The sequence below is a fragment of the Crinia signifera genome, chromosome 6 (genome assembly GCF_055691185.1).
Source record: "Crinia signifera chromosome 6, ASM5569118v1, whole genome shotgun sequence".
NCBI classification, from domain to species: domain Eukaryota; kingdom Metazoa; phylum Chordata; class Amphibia; order Anura; family Myobatrachidae; genus Crinia; species Crinia signifera.
In genome coordinates this window covers 63,440,768-63,458,946 of record NC_139222.1, presented here as the reverse complement: position 1 = coordinate 63,458,946, position 18,179 = coordinate 63,440,768, and the positions used below count along the sequence as shown (strand labels likewise).

Here is an 18,179-nt window from a genome sequence, read left to right as displayed (position 1 = left end):
GTAATGTAAAAAGACCTACAGGACATGATATTAGCAGGGGGTATTAAATTAAACTACAAAAGAGGCTCAACACTGTTTAGCTGCCAAAAGCAGTTGGAATTGAGCCTAAACAGTGTGGTAAGTCTTTAGGTGATGGCTATTGTGTCTGTTTGACCTCTTCCAAATGTCTGTGCTGGCAATAAAAAGAAAAAGTTTCCAATTTAAATAGCTAGAGAATAAAAACAATTTGCCTTTAATGTGAAAAAACCTACAGCACCTGGTGTTCCCATGTGGTCTCCCACCCAAGTACTAACCAGGCCCAACACTGCTTAGCTTCCAAGATCAGACGAGATTGGGCCTATCCAATGTGGTATGGCTGTAGGTGAGATACAGGCACTTTTTTGCCCTCTTCTACTTCTATCACCAGGTAAGCTAATACAAAAGTTTCCTAACTGTATTGGCTTACTGAAAAAAATCATGTGTTGGTAATGTAAAAAGACCTACAGGACATGATATTAGCAGGGGTCTTAAATTAAACTACTAAAGAGGCTCAACACTGTTTAGCTGCCAAAAGCAGTTGGAATTGGGCCTAAACAGTGTGGTAAGTCTTTAGGTGATGGCTATTGTGTCTGTTTGACCTCTTCCAAATGTCTGTACTGGCAATAAAAAGAAAAAGTTTCCAATTTAAATAGCTAGAGAATAAAAACAATTTGCCTGTAATGTGAAAAAACCTACAGCACCTGGTGTTCCCATGTGGTCTCCCACCCAAGTACTAACCAGGCCCAACACTGCTTAGCTTCCAAGATCAGACAAGATTGGGCCTATCCAATGTGGTATGGCTGTAGGTGAGATAGAGGCACTTTTTTGCCCTCTTCTACTTCTATCACCAGGTAAGCTAATAAAAAAGTTTCCTAACTGTATTGGCTTAATGAAAAATATCATGTGTTGGTAATGTAAAAAGACCTACAGGACATGATATTAGCAGGGGGTCTTAAATTAAACTACTAAAGAGGCTCAACACTGTTTAGCTGCCAAAAGCAGTTGGAATTGGGCCTAAACAGTGTGGTAAGTCTTTAGGTGATGGCTATTGTGTCTGTTTGACCTCTTCCACATGTCTGTACTGGCAATAAAAAGAAAAAGTTTCCAATTTAAATAGCTAGAGAATAAAAACAATTTGCCTGTAATGTGAAAAAACCTACAGCACCTGGTGTTCCCATGTAGTCTCCCACCCAAGTACTAACCAGGCCCAACACTGCTTAGCTTCCAAGATCAGACAAGATTGGGCCTATCCAATGTGGTATGGCTGTAGGTGAGATACAGACACTTTTTTGCCCTCTTCTACTTCTATCACCAGGTAAGCTAATAAAAAAGTTTCCTAACTGTATTGGCTTACTGAAAAAAATCATGTGTTGGTAATGTAAAAAGACCTACAGGACATGATATTAGCAGGGGTCTTAAATTAAACTACTAAAGAGGCTCAACACTGTTTAGCTGCCAAAAGCAGTTGGAATTGGGCCTAAACAGTGTGGTAAGTCTTTAGGTGATGGCTATTGTGTCTGTTTGACCTCTTCCAAATGTCTGTACTGGCAATAAAAAGAAAAAGTTTCCAATTTAAATAGCTAGAGAATAAAAACAATTTGCCTGTAATGTGAAAAAACCTACAGCACCTGGTGTTCCCACGTGGTCTCCCACCCAAGTACTAACCAGGCCCAACACTGCTTAGCTTCCAAGATCAGACAAGATTGGGCCTATCCAATGTGGTATGGCTGTAGGTGAGATACAGGCACTTTTTTGCCCTCTTCTACTTCTATCACCAGGTAAGCTAATAAAAAAGTTTCCTAACTGTATTGGCTTAATGAAAAATATCATGTGTTGGTAATGTAAAAAGACCTACAGGACATGATATTAGCAGGGGGTCTTAAATTAAACTACTAAAGAGGCTCAACACTGTTTAGCTGCCAAAAGCAGTTGGAATTGGGCCTAAACAGTGTGGTAAGTCTTTAGGTGATGGCTATTGTGTCTGTTTACCTCTTCCACATGTCTGTACTGGCAATAAAAAGAAAAAGTTTCCAATTTAAATAGCTAGAGAATAAAAACAATTTGCCTGTAATGTGAAAAAACCTACAGCACCTGGTGTTCCCATGTGGTCTCCCACCCAAGTACTAACCAGGCCCAACACTGCTTAGCTTCCAAGATCAGACGAGATTGGGCCTTTCCAATGTGGTATGGCTGTAGGTGAGAACCAGGCACTTTTTTGCCCTCTTCTACTTCTATCACCAGGTAAGCTAATAAACAGTTTCCTAACTGTATTGGCTTACTGAAAAAAATCATGTGTTGGTAATGTAAAAAGACCTACAGGACATGATATTAGCAGGGGGTCTTAAATTAAACTACTAAAGAGGATCAACTCTGTTTAGCTGCCAAAAGCAGTTGGAATTGGGCCTAAACAGTGTGGTAAGTCTTTAGGTGATGGCTATTGTGTCTGTTTGACCTCTTCCAAATGTCTGTACTGGCAATAAAAAGAAAAAGTTTCCAATTTAAATAGCTAGAGAATAAAAACAATTTGCCTGTAATGTGAAAAAACCTACAGCACCTGGTGTTCCCATGTGGTCTCCCACCCAAGTACTAACCAGGCCCAACACTGCTTAGCTTCCAAGATCAGACGAGATTGGGCCTATCCAATGTGGTATGGCTGTAGGTGAGATACAGGCACTTTTTTGCCCTCTTCTACTTCTATCACCAGGTAAGCTAATAAAAAAGTTTCCTAACTGTATTGGCTTACTGAAAAAAATCATGTGTTGGTAATGTAAAAAGACCTACAGGACATGATATTAGCAGGGGGTCTTAAATTAAACTACTAAAGAGGCTCAACACTATTTAGCTGCCAAAAGCAGTTGGAATTGAGCCTAAACAGTGTGGTAAGTCTTTAGGTGATGGCTAGTGTGTCTGTTTGACCTCTTCCAAATGTCTGTGCTGGCAATAAAAAGAAAAAGTTTCCAATATAAATAGCTAGAGAATAAAAACAATTTGCCAGTAATGTGAAAAAACCTACAGCACCTGGTGTTCTCCCACCCAAGTACTAACCAGGCCCAACACTGCTTAGCTTCCAAGATCAGGCCTATCCAATGTGGTATGGCTGTAGGTGAAATACAGGCACTTTTTTGCCCTCTTCTACTTCTATCACCAGGTAAGCTAATACAAAAGTTTCCTAACTGTATTGGCTTACTGAAAAAAATCATGTGTTGGTAAAGTAAAAAGACCTACAGGACATGATATTAGCAGGGGGTCTTAAATTAAACTACAAAAGAGGCTCAACACTGTTTAGCTGCCAAAAGCAGTTGGAATTGAGCCTAAACAGTGTGGTAAGTCTTTAGGTGATGGCTATTGTGTCTGTTTGACCTCTTCCAAATGTCTGTGCTGGCAATAAAAAGAAAAAGTTTCCAATTTAAATAGCTAGAGAATAAAAATAATTTGCCAGTAATGTGAAAAAACCTACAGCACCTGGTGTTCCCAGGTGGTCTCCCACCCAAGTACTAACCAGGCCCAACACTGCTTAGCTTCCAAGATCAGACGAGATTGGGCCTATCCAATGTGGTATGGCTGTAGGTGAGATACAGGCACTTTTTTGCCCTCTTCTACTTCTATCACCAGGTAAGCTAATAAAAAAGTTTCCTAACTGTATTGGCTTACTGAAAAAAATCATGTGTTGGTAAAGTAAAAAGACCTACAGGACATGATATTAGCAGGGGGTCTTAAATTAAACTACAAAAGAGGCTCAACACTGTTTAGCTGCCAAAAGCAGTTGGAATTGAGCCTAAACAGTGTGGTAAGTCTTTAGGTGATGGCTAGTGTGTCTGTTTGACCTCTTCCAAATGTCTGTGCTGGCAATAAAAAGAAAAAGTTTCCAATTTAAATAGCTAGAGAATAAAAATAATTTGCCAGTAATGTGAAAAAACCTACAGCACCTGGTGTTCCCAGGTGGTCTCCAACCCAAGTACTAACCAGGCCCAACACTGCTTAGCTTCCAAGATCAGACGAGATTGGGCCTATCCAATGTGGTATGGCTGTAGGTGAGATACAGGCACTTTTTTGCCCTCTTCTACTTCTATCACCAGGTAAGCTATTAAAAAAGTTTCCTAACTGTATTGGCTTACTGAAAAAAATCATGTGTTGGTAATGTAAAAAGACCTACAGGACATGATATTAGCAGGGGGTCTTAAATTAAACTACTAAACAGGCTCAACACTGTTTAGCTGCCAAAAGCAGTTGGAATTGGGCCTAAACAGTGTGGTAAGTCTTTATGTGATGGCTATTGTGTCTGTTTGACCTCTTCCAAATGTCTGTGCTGGCAATAAAAAGAAAAAGTTTCCAATTTAACCCCTTCCCGACATATGACGTACATTTACGTCATATGTCGGTTGGGGGTGAATCAAGCCAGCTCACGGAGTGAGCTGGCTTGATAGAGAGCAGGTAATGGCTGTATATTACAGCCATGTCCCTGCTCTCACGGCCACGAGCGGCGAGTTCGCCGATCGCGGCCGTTTAACCCTTTAAGCACCGCGGGCAAAGCGCCCGCAGTGCTTAAATAGCTGATCGGAGGGGGGGGCGCCCCCCTCCGGCGCCGATCGGGGCCCCCCGCAGCGCGATCGGAGGGTGCCGATCGGTTGCCATGGTAGCCAGGGGTCTAATGTAGACCCCTGTGCTGTCCGTGTATTCATACCTATTACATCCTGCCTCAGGCAGGATGTAATAGGAAGTGCAAAAAATCACTACGTTCAGCCATAGAGCTCTATGGCTGAACCTAGTACAGGCGATCGCGCCCCCTAGTGGTCAAGTACACTAGGGGGCCTTGTAGTAAAAGTAAAAAAAAAAAAAAAAAAAAGTTTAAAAATAAAAAAAAAATAATAAAATATTAAAAGTTCAAATCACCCCCCTTTCCCCATTTCCCAAATAAAAATAAATAAATAATAAAAAAAATAAACATATTTGGTATCGCCGCGTTCCTAAAAGTCCGATCTATTAAAATATAACATTAGTTATCCCGCACGGTTAAAGGCGTAAACGGAAAATAATCCCCAACGCCAAAACTACGCTTTTTGGTCGCATCGCCTACCCAAAAAAAAATAGCTAAAAGAGATCAGAAAGTCGCCCATATCCCATAATGGTATTAATTAAAAAGTACACTTCAGCCCGCAAAAAATGAGCCCTCACCCAGGTCCGTAGGTGGAAAAATAAAAAAGTTATAAGCCGCAGAACATGGCGACGCGACGCAAATTCGAAAAACCGTAACATTTTCAATTTTTTTTTTTAGTGGTAAAATGTAACGAAAACTATATAAGTTTGGTATTACCGGAATCGTAACGACCCATAGAATAAAGATAACCCATCATTTTAAACGAACTATGAACTCCAAAAAAAACGTAACCAGCGCAAAATTGTGGAATTGCGGTTTTTTTTTTTTTTACCCCACATTGAATTATTTCCTGATTCCCCAGAATATTATACGGTATAGTAAATGGTACCATTAGAAAGTACAACTTGTCCCGCAAAAAAAAGCCCTCATGTGTCTATATAGCCGGAAAATTAAAAAAGTTACGCTTATTTGAACACAAGGAGGAAAAAAAAAAAAAAAATTACCTTAAAAGGCAATGTCGGGAAGGGGTTAAATAGCTAGAGAATAAAAACAATTTGCCTGTAATGTGAAAAAACCTACAGCACCTGGTGTGCCCATGTGGTCTCCCACCCAAGTACTAACCAGGCCCAACACTGCTTAGCTTCCAAGATCAGACGAGATTGGGCCTATCCAATGTGGTATGGCTGTAGGTGAGATACAGGCACTTTTTTGCCCTCTTCTACTTCTATCACCAGGTAAGCTAATACAAAAGTTTCCTAACTGTATTGGCTTACTGAAAAAAATCATGTGTTGGTAATGTAAAAAGACCTACAGGACATGATATTAGCAGGGGTCTTAAATTAAACTACTAAAGAGGCTCAACACTGTTTAGCTGCCAAAAGCAGTTGGAATTGGGCCTAAACAGTGTGGTAAGTCTTTAGGTGATGGCTATTGTGTCTGTTTGACCTCTTCCAAATGTCTGTACTGGCAATAAAAAGAAAAAGTTTCCAATTTAAATAGCTAGAGAATAAAAACAATTTGCCTGTAATGTGAAAAAACCTACAGCACCTGGTGTTCCCATGTGGTCTCCCACCCAAGTACTAACCAGGCCCAACACTGCTTAGCTTCCAAGATCAGACAAGATTGGGCCTATCCAATGTGGTATGGCTGTAGGTGAGATACAGGCACTTTTTTGCCCTCTTCTACTTCTATCACCAGGTAAGCTAATAAAAAAGTTTCCTAACTGTATTGGCTTAATGAAAAATATCATGTGTTGGTAATGTAAAAAGACCTACAGGACATGATATTAGCAGGGGGTCTTAAATTAAACTACTAAAGAGGCTCAACACTGTTTAGCTGCCAAAAGCAGTTGGAATTGAGCCTAAACAGTGTGGTAAGTCTTTAGGTGATGGCTATTGTGTCTGTTTGACCTCTTCCAAATGTCTGTGCTGGCAATAAAAAGAAAAAGTTTCCAATATAAATAGCTAGAGAATAAAAACAATTTGCCTGTAATGTGAAAAAACCTACAGCACCTGGTGTTCCCATGTGGTCTCCCACCCAAGTACTAACCAGGCCCAACACTGCTTAGGTTCCAAGATCAGACGAGATTGGGCCTATCCAATGTGGTATGGCTGTAGGTGAGATACAGGCACTTTTTTGCCCTCTTCTACTTCTATCACCAGGTAAGCTAATAAAAAAGTTTCCTAACTGTATTGGCTTACTGAAAAAAATCATGTGTTGGTAATGTAAAAAGACCTACAGGACATGATATTAGCAGGGGGTCTTAAATTAAACTACTAAAGAGGCTCAACACTATTTAGCTGCCAAAAGCAGTTGGAATTGAGCCTAAACAGTGTGGTAAGTCTTTAGGTGATGGCTAGTGTGTCTGTTTGACCTCTTCCAAATGTCTGTGCTGGCAATAAAAAGAAAAAGTTTCCAATATAAATAGCTAGAGAATAAAAACAATTTGCCAGTAATGTGAAAAAACCTACAGCACCTGGTGTTCCCAGGTGGTCTCCCACCCTAGTACTAACCAGGCCCAACACTGCTTAGCTTCCAAGATCAGACGAGATTGGGCCTATCCAATGTGGTATGGCTATAGGTGAAATACAGGCACTTTTTTGCCCTCTTCTACTTCTATCACCAGGTAAGCTAATACAAAAGTTTCCTAACTGTATTGGCTTACTGAAAAAAATCATGTGTTGGTAAAGTAAAAAGACCTACAGGACATGATATTAGCAGGGGGTCTTAAATTAAACTACAAAAGAGGCTCAACACTGTTTAGCTGCCAAAAGCAGTTGGAATTGAGCCTAAACAGTGTGGTAAGTCTTTAGGTGATGGCTATTGTGTCTGTTTGACCTCTTCCAAATGTCTGTGCTGGCAATAAAAAGAAAAAGTTTCCAATTTAAATAGCTAGAGAATAAAAATAATTTGCCAGTAATGTGAAAAAACCTACAGCACCTGGTGTTCCCAGGTGGTCTCCCACCCAAGTACTAACCAGGCCCAACACTGCTTAGCTTCCAAGATCAGACGAGATTGGGCCTATCCAATGTGGTATGGCTGTAGGTGAGATACAGGCACTTTTTTGCCCTCTTCTACTTCTATCACCAGGTAAGCTAATAAAAAAGTTTCCTAACTGTATTGGCTTACTTAAAAAAAATCATGTGTTGGTAATGTAAAAAGACCTACAGGACATGATATTAGCAGGGGGTCTTAAATTAAACTACTAAACAGGCTCAACACTGTTTAGCTGCCAAAAGCAGTTGGAATTGGGCCTAAACAGTGTGGTAAGTCTTTATGTGATGGCTATTGTGTCTGTTTGACCTCTTCCAAATGTCTGTACTGGCAATAAAAAGAAAAAGTTTCCAATTTAAATAGCTAGAGAATAAAAACAATTTGCCTGTAATGTGAAAAAACCTACAGCACCTGGTGTTCCCATGTGGTCTCCCACCCAAGTACTAACCAGGCCCAACACTGCTTAGCTTCCAAGATCAGACGAGATTGGGCCTATCCAATGTGGAATGGCTGTAGGTGAGTTAAAGCCACTTTTTTGCCCTCTTCTACTTCTATTACCAGGTAAGCTAATACAAAAGTTTCCTAACTGTATTGGCTTACTGAAAAAAATCATGTGTTGGTAATGTAAAAAGACCTACAGGACATGATATTAGCAGGGGGTCTTAAATTAAACCACAAAAGAGGCTCAACACTGATTAGCTGCCAAAAGCAGTTGGAATTGAGCCTAAACATTGTGGTAAGTCTTTAGGTGATGGCTATTGTGTCTGTTTGACCTCTTCCAAATGTCTGTGCTGGCAATAAAATGAAAAAGTTTCCAATATAAATAGCTAGAGAATAAAAACAATTTGCCAGTAATGTGAAAAAACCTGCAGCACCTGGTGTTCCCATGTGGTCTCCCACCCAAGTACTAACCAGGCCCAACACTGCTTAGCTTATAAGTTCAGATGAGATTGGGCCTATCCAATGTGGTATGGCTGTAGGTGAGATACAGGCACTTATTTGCCCTCTTCTACTTCTATCACCAGGTAAGCTAATAAAAAAGTTTCCTAACTGTATTGGCTTACTGAAAAAAATCATGTGTTGGTAATGTAAAAAGACCTACAGGACATGATATTAGCAGGGGGTCTTAAATTAAACTACAAAAGAGGCTCAACACTGTTTAGCTGCCAAAAGCAGTTGGAATTGAGCCTAAACAGTGTGGTAAGTCTTTAGGTGATGGCTATTGTGTCTGTTTGACCTCTTCCAAATGTCTGTGCTGGCAATAAAAAGAAAAAGTTTCCAATTCAAATAGCTAGAGAATAAAAACAATTTGCCTGTAATGTGAAAAAACCTACAGCACCTGGTGTTCCCATGTGGTCTCCCACCCAAGTACTAACCAGGCCCAACACTGCTTAGCTTCCAAGATCAGATGAGATTGGGCCTATCCAATGTGGTATGGCTGTAGGTGAGATACAGGCACTTTTTTGCCCTCTTCTACTTCTATCACCAGGTAAGCTAATACAAAAGTTTCCTAACTGTATTGGCTTACTGAAAAAAATCATGTGTTGGTAATGTAAAAAGACCTACAGGACATGATATTAGCAGGGGGTCTTAAATTAAACTACAAAAGAGGCTCAACACTGTTTAGCTGCCAAAAGCAGTTGGAATTGAGCCTAAACAGTGTGGTAAGTCTTTAGGTGATGGCTAGTGTGTCTGTTTGACCTCTTCCAAATGTCTGTGCTCGCAATAAAAAGAAAAAGTTTCCAATATAAATAGCTAGAGAATAAAAACAATTTGCCAGTAATGTGAAAAAACCTACAGCACCTGGTGTTCCCAGGTGGTCTCCCACCCAAGTACTAACCAGGCACAACACTGCTTAGCTTCCAAGATCAGACGAGATTGGGCCTATCCAATGTGGTATGGCTGTAGGTGAAATACAGGCACTTTTTTGCCCTCTTCTACTTCTATCACCAGGTAAGCTAATACAAAAGTTTCCTAACTGTATTGGCTTACTGAAAAAAATCATGTGTTGGTAAAGTAAAAAGACCTACAGGACATGATATTAGCAGGGGGTCTTAAATTAAACTACAAAAGAGGCTCAACACTGTTTAGCTGCCAAAAGCAGTTGGAATTGAGCCTAAACAGTGTGGTAAGTCTTTAGGTGATGGCTATTGTGTCTGTTTGACCTCTTCCAAATGTCTGTGCTGGCAATAAAAAGAAAAAGTTTCCAATTTAAATAGCTAGAGAATAAAAATAATTCGCCAGTAATGTGAAAAAACCTACAGCACCTGGTGTTCCCAGGTGGTCTCCCACCCAAGTACTAACCAGGCCCAACACTGCTTAGCTTCCAAGATCAGACGAGATTGGGCCTATCCAATGTGGTATGGCTGTAGGTGAGATACAGGCACTTTTTTGCCCTCTTCTACTTCTATCACCAGGTAAGCTAATAAAAAAGTTTCCTAACTGTATTGGCTTACTTAAAAAAAATCATGTGTTGGTAATGTAAAAAGACCTACAGGACATGATATTAGCAGGGGGTCTTAAATTAAACTACTAAACAGGCTCAACACTGTTTAGCTGCCAAAAGCAGTTGGAATTGGGCCTAAACAGTGTGGTAAGTCTTTATGTGATGGCTATTGTGTCTGTTTGACCTCTTCCAAATGTCTGTACTGGCAATAAAAAGAAAAAGTTTCCAATTTAAATAGCTAGAGAATAAAAACAATTTGCCTGTAATGTGAAAAAACCTACAGCACCTGGTGTTCCCATGTGGTCTCCCACCCAAGTACTAACCAGGCCCAACACTGCTTAGCTTCCAAGATCAGACGAGATTGGGCCTATCCAATGTGGAATGGCTGTAGGTGAGTTAAAGCCACTTTTTTGCCCTCTTCTACTTCTATTACCAGGTAAGCTAATACAAAAGTTTCCTAACTGTATTGGCTTACTGAAAAAAATCATGTGTTGGTAATGTAAAAAGACCTACAGGACATGATATTAGCAGGGGGTCTTAAATTAAACTACAAAAGAGGCTCAACACTGTTTAGCTGCCAAAAGCAGTTGGAATTGAGCCTAAACATTGTGGTAAGTCTTTAGGTGATGGCTATTGTGTCTGTTTGACCTCTTCCAAATGTCTGTGCTGGCAATAAAATGAAAAAGTTTCCAATATAAATAGCTAGAGAATAAAAACAATTTGCCAGTAATGTGAAAAAACCTACAGCACCTGGTGTTCCCATGTGGTCTCCCACCCAAGTACTAACCAGGCCCAACACTGCTTAGCTTCCAAGATCAGACGAGATTGGGCCTATCCAATGTGGTATGGCTGTAGGTGAGTTAAAGCCACTTTTTTGCCCTCTTCTACTTCTATCACCAGGTAAGCTAATACAAAAGTTTCCTAACTGTATTGGCTTACTGAAAAAAATCATGTGTTGGTAATGTAAAAAGACCTACAGGACATGATATTAGCAGGGGGTCTTAAATTAAACTACTAAAGAGGCTCAACACTGTTTAGCTGCCAAAAGCAGTTGGAATTGGGCCTAAACAGTGTGGTAAGTCTTTAGGTGATGGCTATTGTGTCTGTTTGACCTCTTCCAAATGTCTGTACTGGCAATAAAAAGAAAAAGTTTCCAATTTAAATAGCTAGAGAATAAAAACAATTTGCCTGTAATGTGAAAAAACCTACAGCACCTGGTGTTCCCATGTGGTCTCCCACCCAAGTACTAACAAGGCCCAACACTGCTTAGCTTCCAAGATCAGACAAGATTGGGCCTATCCAATGTGGTATGGCTGTAGGTGAGATACAGGCACTTTTTTGCCCTCTTCTACTTCTATCACCAGGTAAGCTAATAAAAAAGTTTCCTAACTGTATTGGCTTAATGAAAAATATCATGTGTTGGTAATGTAAAAAGGGTACTTATGAGTTATCCGGGCGCCCGATTTCTAAATCGGGTCGGATCGGGCACATCGCATCGCATCGCATGCGACCATCGGATGCGATGCGATGCGATGCGATGACCCGATTTTTTCATAGGAATCAATGTTAAAATGGACAGAGTCCATTTTAACATGGAATTCAATGGGAAAAAGGGGTCCTTTTCATACCCCTACTATCCAAGTGGGCATGGAGTTGGATATAAACCTGTGGCGAGCCCGAAGCGTGGCGAGCGTAGCGAGCCCCGCGAGGGGACACAGAATACCGTCCCCTCGCGGGGCTCGCTTCGCTCGCCACGCTTCGGGCTCGGTGGCTCGCTACGCTCGCCACAGGTTTATATCCAACTCCATGCCCACTTGGATAGTAGGGGTATGAAGAGGACCCCTTTTTCCCATTGAATTCCATGTTAAAATGGACTCTGTCCATTTTAACATTGATTCCTATGGAAAAATCGGGTCATCGCATCCGATGGTCGCATGCGATGCGATGCGATGCGATATCGTATCGCATCGCATCTGATTGTATGCCTTAACTTAAGGCATACAATCAAAAAATCGGGCGCCCGGATAACTCATAAGTACCGTAAAAAGACCTACAGGACATGATATTAGCAGGGGGTCTTAAATTAAACTACTAAAGAGGCTCAACACTGTTTAGCTGCCAAAAGCAGTTGGAATTGGGCCTAAACAGTGTGGTAAGTCTTTAGGTGATGGCTATTGTGTCTGTTTGACCTCTTCCAAATGTCTGTACTGGCAATAAAAAGAAAAAGTTTCCAATTTAAATCGCTAGAGAATAAAAACAATTTGCCTGTAATGTGAAAAAACTTACAGCACCTGGTGTTCCCATGTAGTCTCCCACCCAAGTACTAACCAGGCCCAACACTGCTTAGCTTCCAAGATCAGACGAGATTGGGCCTATCCAATGTGGTATGGCTGTAGGTGAGATACAGGCACTTTTTTGCCCTCTTCTACTTCTATCACCAGGTAAGCTAATAAAAAAGTTTCCTAACTGTATTGGCTTACTGAAAAAAATCATGTGTTGGTAATGTAAAAAGACCTACAGGACATGATATTAGCAGGGGGTCTTAAATTAAACTACTAAAGAGGCTCAACACTGTTTAGCTGCCAAAAGCAGTTGGAATTGGGCCTAAACAGTGTGGTAAGTCTTTAGGTGATGGCTATTGTGTCTGTTTGACCTCTTCCAAATTTCTGTACTGGCAATAAAAAGAAAAAGTTTCCAATTTAAATAGCTAGAGAATAAAAACAATTTGCCAGTAATGTGAAAAAACCTACAGCACCTGGTGTTCCCATGTGGTCTCCCATCCAAGTACTAACCAGGCCCAACACTGCTTAGCTTCCAAGATCAGACGAGATTGGGCCTATCCAATGTGGTATGGCTGTAGGTGAGTTAAAGCCACTTTTTTGCCCTCTTCTACTTCTATCACCAGGTAAGCTAATACAAAAGTTTCCTAACTGTATTGGCTTACTGAAAAAAATCATGTGTTGGTAATGTAAAAAGACCTACAGGACATGATATTAGCAGGGGGTCTTAAATTAAACTACAAAAGAGGCTCAACACTGTTTAGCTGCCAAAAGCAGTTGGAATTGAGCCTAAACAGTGTGGTAAGTCTTTAGGTGATGGCTATTGTGTCTGTTTGACCTCTTCCAAATGTCTGTGCTGGCAATAAAAAGAAAAAGTTTCCAATATAAATAGCTAGAGAATAAAAACAATTTGCCTGTAATGTGAAAAAACCTACAGCACCTGGTGTTCCCATGTGGTCTCCCACCCAATTACTAACCAGGCCCAACACTGCTTAGCTTCCAAGAACAGACGAGATTGGGCCTATCCAATGTGGTATGGCTGTAGGTGAAATACAGGCACTTTTTTGCCCTCTTCTACTTCTATCACCAGGTAAGCTAATAAAAAAGTTTCCTAACTGTATTGGCTTACTGAAAAAAATCATGTGTTGGTAAAGTAAAAAGACCTACAGGACATGATATTAGCAGGGGGTCTTAAATTAAACTACAAAAGAGGCTCAACACTGTTTAGCTGCCAAAAGCAGTTGGAATTGAGCCTAAACAGTGTGGTAAGTCTTTAGGTGATGGCTATTGTGTCTGTTTGACCTCTTCCAAATGTCTGTGCTGGCAATAAAAAGAAAAAGTTTCCAATTTAAATAGCTAGAGAATAAAAATAATTCGCCAGTAATGTGAAAAAACCTACAGCACCTGGTGTTCCCAGGTGGTCTCCCACCCAAGTACTAACCAGGCCCAACACTGCTTAGCTTCCAAGATCAGACGAGATTGGGCCTATCCAATGTGGTATGGCTGTAGGTGAGATACAGGCACTTTTTTGCCCTCTTCTACTTCTATCACCAGGTAAGCTAATAAAAAAGTTTCCTAACTGTATTGGCTTACTTAAAAAAAATCATGTGTTGGTAATGTAAAAAGACCTACAGGACATGATATTAGCAGGGGGTCTTAAATTAAACTACTAAACAGGCTCAACACTGTTTAGCTGCCAAAAGCAGTTGGAATTGGGCCTAAACAGTGTGGTAAGTCTTTATGTGATGGCTATTGTGTCTGTTTGACCTCTTCCAAATGTCTGTACTGGCAATAAAAAGAAAAAGTTTCCAATTTAAATAGCTAGAGAATAAAAACAATTTGCCTGTAATGTGAAAAAACCTACAGCACCTGGTGTTCCCATGTGGTCTCCCACCCAAGTACTAACCAGGCCCAACACTGCTTAGCTTCCAAGATCAGACGAGATTGGGCCTATCCAATGTGGAATGGCTGTAGGTGAGTTAAAGCCACTTTTTTGCCCTCTTCTACTTCTATTACCAGGTAAGCTAATACAAAAGTTTCCTAACTGTATTGGCTTACTGAAAAAAATCATGTGTTGGTAATGTAAAAAGACCTACAGGACATGATATTAGCAGGGGGTCTTAAATTAAACTACAAAAGAGGCTCAACACTGTTTAGCTGCCAAAAGCAGTTGGAATTGAGCCTAAACATTGTGGTAAGTCTTTAGGTGATGGCTATTGTGTCTGTTTGACCTCTTCCAAATGTCTGTGCTGGCAATAAAATGAAAAAGTTTCCAATATAAATAGCTAGAGAATAAAAACAATTTGCCAGTAATGTGAAAAAACCTACAGCACCTGGTGTTCCCATGTGGTCTCCCACCCAAGTACTAACCAGGCCCAACACTGCTTAGCTTCCAAGATCAGACGAGATTGGGCCTATCCAATGTGGTATGGCTGTAGGTGAGTTAAAGCCACTTTTTTGCCCTCTTCTACTTCTATCACCAGGTAAGCTAATACAAAAGTTTCCTAACTGTATTGGCTTACTGAAAAAAATCATGTGTTGGTAATGTAAAAAGACCTACAGGACATGATATTAGCAGGGGGTCTTAAATTAAACTACTAAAGAGGCTCAACACTGTTTAGCTGCCAAAAGCAGTTGGAATTGGGCCTAAACAGTGTGGTAAGTCTTTAGGTGATGGCTATTGTGTCTGTTTGACCTCTTCCAAATGTCTGTACTGGCAATAAAAAGAAAAAGTTTCCAATTTAAATAGCTAGAGAATAAAAACAATTTGCCTGTAATGTGAAAAAACCTACAGCACCTGGTGTTCCCATGTGGTCTCCCACCCAAGTACTAACCAGGCCCAACACTGCTTAGCTTCCAAGATCAGACAAGATTGGGCCTATCCAATGTGGTATGGCTGTAGGTGAGATACAGGCACTTTTTTGCCCTCTTCTACTTCTATCACCAGGTAAGCTAATAAAAAAGTTTCCTAACTGTATTGGCTTAATGAAAAATATCATGTGTTGGTAATGTAAAAAGGGTACTTATGAGTTATCCGGGCGCCCGATTTCTAAATCGGGTCGGATCGGGCACATCGCATCGCATCGCATGCGACCATCGGATGCGATGCGATGCGATGCGATGACCCGATTTTTTCATAGGAATCAATGTTAAAATGGACAGAGTCCATTTTAACATGGAATTCAATGGGAAAAAGGGGTCCTTTTCATACCCCTACTATCCAAGTGGGCATGGAGTTGGATATAAACCTGTGGCGAGCCCGAAGCGTGGCGAGCGTAGCGAGCCCCGCGAGGGGACACAGAATACCGTCCCCTCGCGGGGCTCGCTTCGCTCGCCACGCTTCGGGCTCGGTGGCTCGCTACGCTCGCCACAGGTTTATATCCAACTCCATGCCCACTTGGATAGTAGGGGTATGAAGAGGACCCCTTTTTCCCATTGAATTCCATGTTAAAATGGACTCTGTCCATTTTAACATTGATTCCTATGGAAAAATCGGGTCATCGCATCCGATGGTCGCATGCGATGCGATGCGATGCGATATCGTATCGCATCGCATCTGATTGTATGCCTTAACTTAAGGCATACAATCAAAAAATCGGGCGCCCGGATAACTCATAAGTACCGTAAAAAGACCTACAGGACATGATATTAGCAGGGGGTCTTAAATTAAACTACTAAAGAGGCTCAACACTGTTTAGCTGCCAAAAGCAGTTGGAATTGGGCCTAAACAGTGTGGTAAGTCTTTAGGTGATGGCTATTGTGTCTGTTTGACCTCTTCCAAATGTCTGTACTGGCAATAAAAAGAAAAAGTTTCCAATTTAAATCGCTAGAGAATAAAAACAATTTGCCTGTAATGTGAAAAAACTTACAGCACCTGGTGTTCCCATGTAGTCTCCCACCCAAGTACTAACCAGGCCCAACACTGCTTAGCTTCCAAGATCAGACGAGATTGGGCCTATCCAATGTGGTATGGCTGTAGGTGAGATACAGGCACTTTTTTGCCCTCTTCTACTTCTATCACCAGGTAAGCTAATAAAAAAGTTTCCTAACTGTATTGGCTTACTGAAAAAAATCATGTGTTGGTAATGTAAAAAGACCTACAGGACATGATATTAGCAGGGGGTCTTAAATTAAACTACTAAAGAGGCTCAACACTGTTTAGCTGCCAAAAGCAGTTGGAATTGGGCCTAAACAGTGTGGTAAGTCTTTAGGTGATGGCTATTGTGTCTGTTTGACCTCTTCCAAATTTCTGTACTGGCAATAAAAAGAAAAAGTTTCCAATTTAAATAGCTAGAGAATAAAAACAATTTGCCAGTAATGTGAAAAAACCTACAGCACCTGGTGTTCCCATGTGGTCTCCCATCCAAGTACTAACCAGGCCCAACACTGCTTAGCTTCCAAGATCAGACGAGATTGGGCCTATCCAATGTGGTATGGCTGTAGGTGAGTTAAAGCCACTTTTTTGCCCTCTTCTACTTCTATCACCAGGTAAGCTAATACAAAAGTTTCCTAACTGTATTGGCTTACTGAAAAAAATCATGTGTTGGTAATGTAAAAAGACCTACAGGACATGATATTAGCAGGGGGTCTTAAATTAAACTACAAAAGAGGCTCAACACTGTTTAGCTGCCAAAAGCAGTTGGAATTGAGCCTAAACAGTGTGGTAAGTCTTTAGGTGATGGCTATTGTGTCTGTTTGACCTCTTCCAAATGTCTGTGCTGGCAATAAAAAGAAAAAGTTTCCAATATAAATAGCTAGAGAATAAAAACAATTTGCCTGTAATGTGAAAAAACCTACAGCACCTGGTGTTCCCATGTGGTCTCCCACCCAATTACTAACCAGGCCCAACACTGCTTAGCTTCCAAGAACAGACGAGATTGGGCCTATCCAATGTGGTATGGCTGTAGGTGAAATACAGGCACTTTTTTGCCCTCTTCTACTTCTATCACCAGGTAAGCTAATAAAAAAGTTTCCTAACTGTATTGGCTTACTGAAAAAAATCATGTGTTGGTAATGTAAAAAGACCTACAGGACATGATATTAGCAGGGGGTCTTAAATTAAACTACTAAAGAGGCTCAACACTGTTTAGCTGCCAAAAGCAGTTGGAATTGGGCCTAAACAGTGTGGTAAGTCTTTATGTGATGGCTATTGTGTCTGTTTGACCTCTTCCAAATGTCTGTACTGGCAATAAAAAGAAAAAGTTTCCAATTTAAATAGCTAGAGAATAAAAACAATTTGCCTGTAATGTGAAAAAACCTACAGCACCTGGTGTTCCCATGTGGTCTCCCACCCAAGTACTAACCAGGCCCAACACTGCTTAGCTTCCAAGATCAGACGAGATTGGGCCTATCCAACGTGGTATGGCTGTAGGTGAGATACAGGCACTTTTTTGCCCTCTTCTACTTCTATCACCAGGTAAGCTAATAAAAAAGTTTCCTAACTGTATTGGCTTACTTAAAAAAAATCATGTGTTGGTAATGTAAAAAGACCTACAGGACATGATATTAGCAGGGGGTCTTAAATTAAACTACTAAAGAGGCTCAACACTGTTTAGCTGCCAAAAGCAGTTGGAATTGGGCCTAAACAGTGTGGTAAGTCTTTAGGTGATGGCTATTGTGTCTGTTTGACCTCTTCCAAATGTCTGTACTGGCAATAAAAAGAAAAAGTTTCCAATTTAAATAGCTAGAGAATAAAAACAATTTGCCTGTAATGTGAAAAAACCTACAGCACCTGGTGTTCCCATGTGGTCTCCCACCCAAGTACTAACCAGGCCCAACACTGCTTAGCTTCCAAGATCAGACAAGATTGGGCCTATCCAATGTGGTATGGCTGTAGGTGAGATACAGG

At 40.8% G+C, this 18,179-nt stretch overlaps 29 non-coding genes and 4 pseudogenes across 29 annotated transcripts; all 33 read right to left on the bottom strand.

The window, feature by feature from the left end:
* Positions 1 to 244: 244 nt before the first annotated feature.
* Positions 245 to 363, bottom strand: LOC146013703 (5S ribosomal RNA). The gene has a single exon (XR_014446673.1). It is a non-coding gene; the product is annotated as a 5S ribosomal RNA (ribosomal RNA).
* Positions 364 to 707: 344 nt separating this feature from the next.
* Positions 708 to 826, bottom strand: LOC146015925 (5S ribosomal RNA). Its single transcript, XR_014448832.1, has one exon. It is a non-coding gene; the product is annotated as a 5S ribosomal RNA (ribosomal RNA).
* Positions 827 to 1,171: 345 nt separating this feature from the next.
* LOC146017332 (5S ribosomal RNA) lies at positions 1,172 to 1,290 on the bottom strand. The gene has a single exon (XR_014450209.1). It is a non-coding gene; the product is annotated as a 5S ribosomal RNA (ribosomal RNA).
* Positions 1,291 to 1,634: 344 nt separating this feature from the next.
* Positions 1,635 to 1,753, bottom strand: LOC146015964 (5S ribosomal RNA). The gene has a single exon (XR_014448871.1). It is a non-coding gene; the product is annotated as a 5S ribosomal RNA (ribosomal RNA).
* A 344-nt stretch (positions 1,754 to 2,097) lies between these two features.
* LOC146013305 (5S ribosomal RNA) lies at positions 2,098 to 2,216 on the bottom strand. The gene has a single exon (XR_014446283.1). It is a non-coding gene; the product is annotated as a 5S ribosomal RNA (ribosomal RNA).
* Positions 2,217 to 2,560: 344 nt separating this feature from the next.
* LOC146013702 (5S ribosomal RNA) lies at positions 2,561 to 2,679 on the bottom strand. Its single transcript, XR_014446672.1, has one exon. It is a non-coding gene; the product is annotated as a 5S ribosomal RNA (ribosomal RNA).
* A 789-nt stretch (positions 2,680 to 3,468) lies between these two features.
* On the bottom strand, positions 3,469 to 3,587 carry LOC146016605 (5S ribosomal RNA). The gene has a single exon (XR_014449491.1). It is a non-coding gene; the product is annotated as a 5S ribosomal RNA (ribosomal RNA).
* Positions 3,588 to 3,932: 345 nt separating this feature from the next.
* On the bottom strand, positions 3,933 to 4,051 carry LOC146016655 (5S ribosomal RNA). Its single transcript, XR_014449538.1, has one exon. It is a non-coding gene; the product is annotated as a 5S ribosomal RNA (ribosomal RNA).
* A 1,634-nt stretch (positions 4,052 to 5,685) lies between these two features.
* On the bottom strand, positions 5,686 to 5,804 carry LOC146016144 (5S ribosomal RNA). Its single transcript, XR_014449043.1, has one exon. It is a non-coding gene; the product is annotated as a 5S ribosomal RNA (ribosomal RNA).
* A 344-nt stretch (positions 5,805 to 6,148) lies between these two features.
* LOC146015924 (5S ribosomal RNA) lies at positions 6,149 to 6,267 on the bottom strand. Its single transcript, XR_014448831.1, has one exon. It is a non-coding gene; the product is annotated as a 5S ribosomal RNA (ribosomal RNA).
* A 345-nt stretch (positions 6,268 to 6,612) lies between these two features.
* Positions 6,613 to 6,731, bottom strand: LOC146014010 (5S ribosomal RNA). The gene has a single exon (XR_014446970.1). It is a non-coding gene; the product is annotated as a 5S ribosomal RNA (ribosomal RNA).
* Positions 6,732 to 7,076: 345 nt separating this feature from the next.
* LOC146013946 (5S ribosomal RNA) lies at positions 7,077 to 7,195 on the bottom strand. The gene has a single exon (XR_014446908.1). It is a non-coding gene; the product is annotated as a 5S ribosomal RNA (ribosomal RNA).
* A 345-nt stretch (positions 7,196 to 7,540) lies between these two features.
* Positions 7,541 to 7,659, bottom strand: LOC146016594 (5S ribosomal RNA). The gene has a single exon (XR_014449480.1). It is a non-coding gene; the product is annotated as a 5S ribosomal RNA (ribosomal RNA).
* A 346-nt stretch (positions 7,660 to 8,005) lies between these two features.
* On the bottom strand, positions 8,006 to 8,124 carry LOC146014961 (5S ribosomal RNA). The gene has a single exon (XR_014447899.1). It is a non-coding gene; the product is annotated as a 5S ribosomal RNA (ribosomal RNA).
* Positions 8,125 to 8,469: 345 nt separating this feature from the next.
* Positions 8,470 to 8,588, bottom strand: LOC146010914 (5S ribosomal RNA; annotated as a pseudogene).
* A 345-nt stretch (positions 8,589 to 8,933) lies between these two features.
* Positions 8,934 to 9,052, bottom strand: LOC146013040 (5S ribosomal RNA). The gene has a single exon (XR_014446028.1). It is a non-coding gene; the product is annotated as a 5S ribosomal RNA (ribosomal RNA).
* A 345-nt stretch (positions 9,053 to 9,397) lies between these two features.
* On the bottom strand, positions 9,398 to 9,516 carry LOC146016393 (5S ribosomal RNA). Its single transcript, XR_014449286.1, has one exon. It is a non-coding gene; the product is annotated as a 5S ribosomal RNA (ribosomal RNA).
* A 345-nt stretch (positions 9,517 to 9,861) lies between these two features.
* LOC146016582 (5S ribosomal RNA) lies at positions 9,862 to 9,980 on the bottom strand. Its single transcript, XR_014449469.1, has one exon. It is a non-coding gene; the product is annotated as a 5S ribosomal RNA (ribosomal RNA).
* A 346-nt stretch (positions 9,981 to 10,326) lies between these two features.
* Positions 10,327 to 10,445, bottom strand: LOC146014960 (5S ribosomal RNA). The gene has a single exon (XR_014447898.1). It is a non-coding gene; the product is annotated as a 5S ribosomal RNA (ribosomal RNA).
* Positions 10,446 to 10,790: 345 nt separating this feature from the next.
* On the bottom strand, positions 10,791 to 10,909 carry LOC146013701 (5S ribosomal RNA). Its single transcript, XR_014446671.1, has one exon. It is a non-coding gene; the product is annotated as a 5S ribosomal RNA (ribosomal RNA).
* A 345-nt stretch (positions 10,910 to 11,254) lies between these two features.
* LOC146010652 (5S ribosomal RNA) lies at positions 11,255 to 11,373 on the bottom strand (annotated as a pseudogene).
* A 958-nt stretch (positions 11,374 to 12,331) lies between these two features.
* Positions 12,332 to 12,450, bottom strand: LOC146017071 (5S ribosomal RNA). Its single transcript, XR_014449945.1, has one exon. It is a non-coding gene; the product is annotated as a 5S ribosomal RNA (ribosomal RNA).
* Positions 12,451 to 12,795: 345 nt separating this feature from the next.
* On the bottom strand, positions 12,796 to 12,914 carry LOC146016860 (5S ribosomal RNA). The gene has a single exon (XR_014449742.1). It is a non-coding gene; the product is annotated as a 5S ribosomal RNA (ribosomal RNA).
* Positions 12,915 to 13,259: 345 nt separating this feature from the next.
* Positions 13,260 to 13,378, bottom strand: LOC146010451 (5S ribosomal RNA; annotated as a pseudogene).
* A 345-nt stretch (positions 13,379 to 13,723) lies between these two features.
* Positions 13,724 to 13,842, bottom strand: LOC146016570 (5S ribosomal RNA). Its single transcript, XR_014449458.1, has one exon. It is a non-coding gene; the product is annotated as a 5S ribosomal RNA (ribosomal RNA).
* Positions 13,843 to 14,188: 346 nt separating this feature from the next.
* On the bottom strand, positions 14,189 to 14,307 carry LOC146014959 (5S ribosomal RNA). The gene has a single exon (XR_014447897.1). It is a non-coding gene; the product is annotated as a 5S ribosomal RNA (ribosomal RNA).
* A 345-nt stretch (positions 14,308 to 14,652) lies between these two features.
* LOC146013700 (5S ribosomal RNA) lies at positions 14,653 to 14,771 on the bottom strand. Its single transcript, XR_014446670.1, has one exon. It is a non-coding gene; the product is annotated as a 5S ribosomal RNA (ribosomal RNA).
* A 345-nt stretch (positions 14,772 to 15,116) lies between these two features.
* LOC146015922 (5S ribosomal RNA) lies at positions 15,117 to 15,235 on the bottom strand. Its single transcript, XR_014448829.1, has one exon. It is a non-coding gene; the product is annotated as a 5S ribosomal RNA (ribosomal RNA).
* Positions 15,236 to 16,193: 958 nt separating this feature from the next.
* On the bottom strand, positions 16,194 to 16,312 carry LOC146017070 (5S ribosomal RNA). Its single transcript, XR_014449944.1, has one exon. It is a non-coding gene; the product is annotated as a 5S ribosomal RNA (ribosomal RNA).
* A 345-nt stretch (positions 16,313 to 16,657) lies between these two features.
* Positions 16,658 to 16,776, bottom strand: LOC146016848 (5S ribosomal RNA). The gene has a single exon (XR_014449731.1). It is a non-coding gene; the product is annotated as a 5S ribosomal RNA (ribosomal RNA).
* Positions 16,777 to 17,121: 345 nt separating this feature from the next.
* Positions 17,122 to 17,240, bottom strand: LOC146010450 (5S ribosomal RNA; annotated as a pseudogene).
* Positions 17,241 to 17,585: 345 nt separating this feature from the next.
* LOC146014342 (5S ribosomal RNA) lies at positions 17,586 to 17,704 on the bottom strand. The gene has a single exon (XR_014447288.1). It is a non-coding gene; the product is annotated as a 5S ribosomal RNA (ribosomal RNA).
* A 346-nt stretch (positions 17,705 to 18,050) lies between these two features.
* LOC146015921 (5S ribosomal RNA) lies at positions 18,051 to 18,169 on the bottom strand. The gene has a single exon (XR_014448828.1). It is a non-coding gene; the product is annotated as a 5S ribosomal RNA (ribosomal RNA).
* Positions 18,170 to 18,179: the final 10 nt, after the last annotated feature.